This window comes from Eurypyga helias, unplaced genomic scaffold (genome assembly GCF_000690775.1).
Source record: "Eurypyga helias isolate BGI_N326 unplaced genomic scaffold, ASM69077v1 scaffold52078, whole genome shotgun sequence".
NCBI classification, from domain to species: domain Eukaryota; kingdom Metazoa; phylum Chordata; class Aves; order Eurypygiformes; family Eurypygidae; genus Eurypyga; species Eurypyga helias.
The window spans coordinates 1-1,957 of record NW_010266051.1 but is presented as its reverse complement, the minus strand read 5'-3'; the positions used below and the strand labels follow the sequence as shown (position 1 = coordinate 1,957).

Here is a 1,957-nt window from a genome sequence, read left to right as displayed (position 1 = left end):
GACCTACATATGCTTTCTGAGCTATGCCCACCGGTTTCTGAAAAATCAATACTGTCTAGCAGGTTGTAACGATTGGTCCACAGTTTATTTCAGGATGTGTGTTCAACTAAAAGCAACTTGCTGTTTTTCAACATCGTATCTCTTAAAAAGCACAGTGATATAAAACACTGAAGACAGAACCAAAAAAAAAAAAAAATGGAATGGTAACCTAAAGATCAAATTCATTAGCCATTTCTCCTACTATATCAAAATTTGTAGTCAGAATTGTCTTTATTGACTTTATTTTTAATTTTTGTACACAAAGAAAAACATGTTCATATCCATCATGAACAAAAACTTAAAAAGGCAGAACTAGAAGACATTTGTGTCCTTCACCAAAGCAAAGCTGTGCTAAAGGTTCCAAACATTTCCATTTTTAAAATAAATATTTTTCTTTTTTCATTGTCTACATTCCAGTCTTCAGAATGTCACTGGAAACTGCAGCCTATCATGAAATACACACTTTTAAACAGAGTCCCAGCTCACTGCGTTTGGTAACTTGCCATACCATATCCAGCTTGGTTAGGTATTACAGGAGCACCTTGTCCCTGGGCAGGCTGAGCACCAAATCCACCCATCCAGGCAGCAGATGGAGATTGGCTTAAAAAGAAACAGGATGGTTAGAAAAAGGAAAGGGAAAAATAATCACGGAAGCTGGTTAAGTTATTTAAAAAACAGACTTCAAAAAACCCCAAACCCCATACTTCCTATACTACTATTCATACCAAGAGAGAACCATGTCTTCTTCGCTGTAATGGAGTTAAATTCAAGTGCTACAACATGTGATTCTTGAAAATAATCACAAGCTTTTTAAGAACAAAGGGAAAAAAAAAAGCCCCACAAATGTTGGGTACTAGTTGCATAGGCCAACCGCCTCCAAAGGGTGTAAGCCAACATCAGCGATGAAGAAATGCAAGGAATTCCGAATGCCCAACTGGTGTCAATACCAGTAACAGGTTTATCAGGACTCAATGTGTTTAACTGGCAAGAGATAACGACGAATTACGTGAACAAAGAAGTTATTATTTTAAAATAAGTCTGTTAAAGTTGTGAAGGCTTGGTCTTCAAGAGACCAAGTATTCAAAGCCCACCCAAATCCTGAAACTGCACAAATTAAATCTGTCAGGACGTAGTTTCTCCTCTTGAGGGGTTAAGAACCCTTTGGGCAAATACCTGGGCTCCCTATCTCAGACTCTCCAGTATTCACCACCTCAAGTCAGATGCATACCATTTTTAGATATCCAACAAATCACCATCCAAAACCCTACCATAGAAGTCCTCTTGCCTCACCTCACAACACCCACACACGTAAAACGTGTGAGCAAGTACAAGTCATAGTGCCTCACCCTGTTACGTGGTCCGTGCTCATCACGAAACATAAGCTTTAAGCACACAGGAGCCCACCCGAGGCTTGAAACCTTGTGCAACCTTTGAGCCACACAAGCCTGAAACTCAGATGTAACATTGTTGGAATATTCTAAAAAAATTCAATACATTTACTCACTCTACTCCAAAGCCCTGTTGATTCCATGCTTGGCCGTACATTCCGTACGATGGTACTTGCCACCCGTTAGCCATATATTGCCCATACTGTTGTGGATTTCCGTACACTTGGCTCCACTGCCCCCACTGACTGTAATCCACCTAAGGAGAGAGTAATTCACAGTACTTCAGGTTCTGGAGATGGATTATGTTCCTTTTGTGCTTTTGAAGGCAAAAATACTTGGCTGTATCAATCACAGGGCTAAAAAGAACAGTAATGAGATCAGAAAAATAAGACATCACTGTGACTTAATTAGATCCTTCTCCTGAAAAACATGTTTGTGTAATTGAAACGCCAGAGATTATCTGGCTGGACAGTCAGCTACTCTGCAGTTAGTGAACTAGCAAGAATCAGAATTATCATAGAATCACAGAC

General features: G+C 39.6%; 1 long non-coding RNA gene across 1 annotated transcript; it reads right to left on the bottom strand.

Moving 5' to 3' along the window:
• Positions 1–251: 251 nt before the first annotated feature.
• Positions 252–1,685, bottom strand: LOC104513528. The gene is made up of 2 exons (XR_727928.1): positions 1,544–1,685; positions 252–639 (listed from the first exon to the last, which is right to left on the bottom strand). It is a non-coding gene; the product is annotated as an uncharacterized LOC104513528 (long non-coding RNA).
• Between the last annotated feature and the right edge of the window lie 272 nt (positions 1,686–1,957).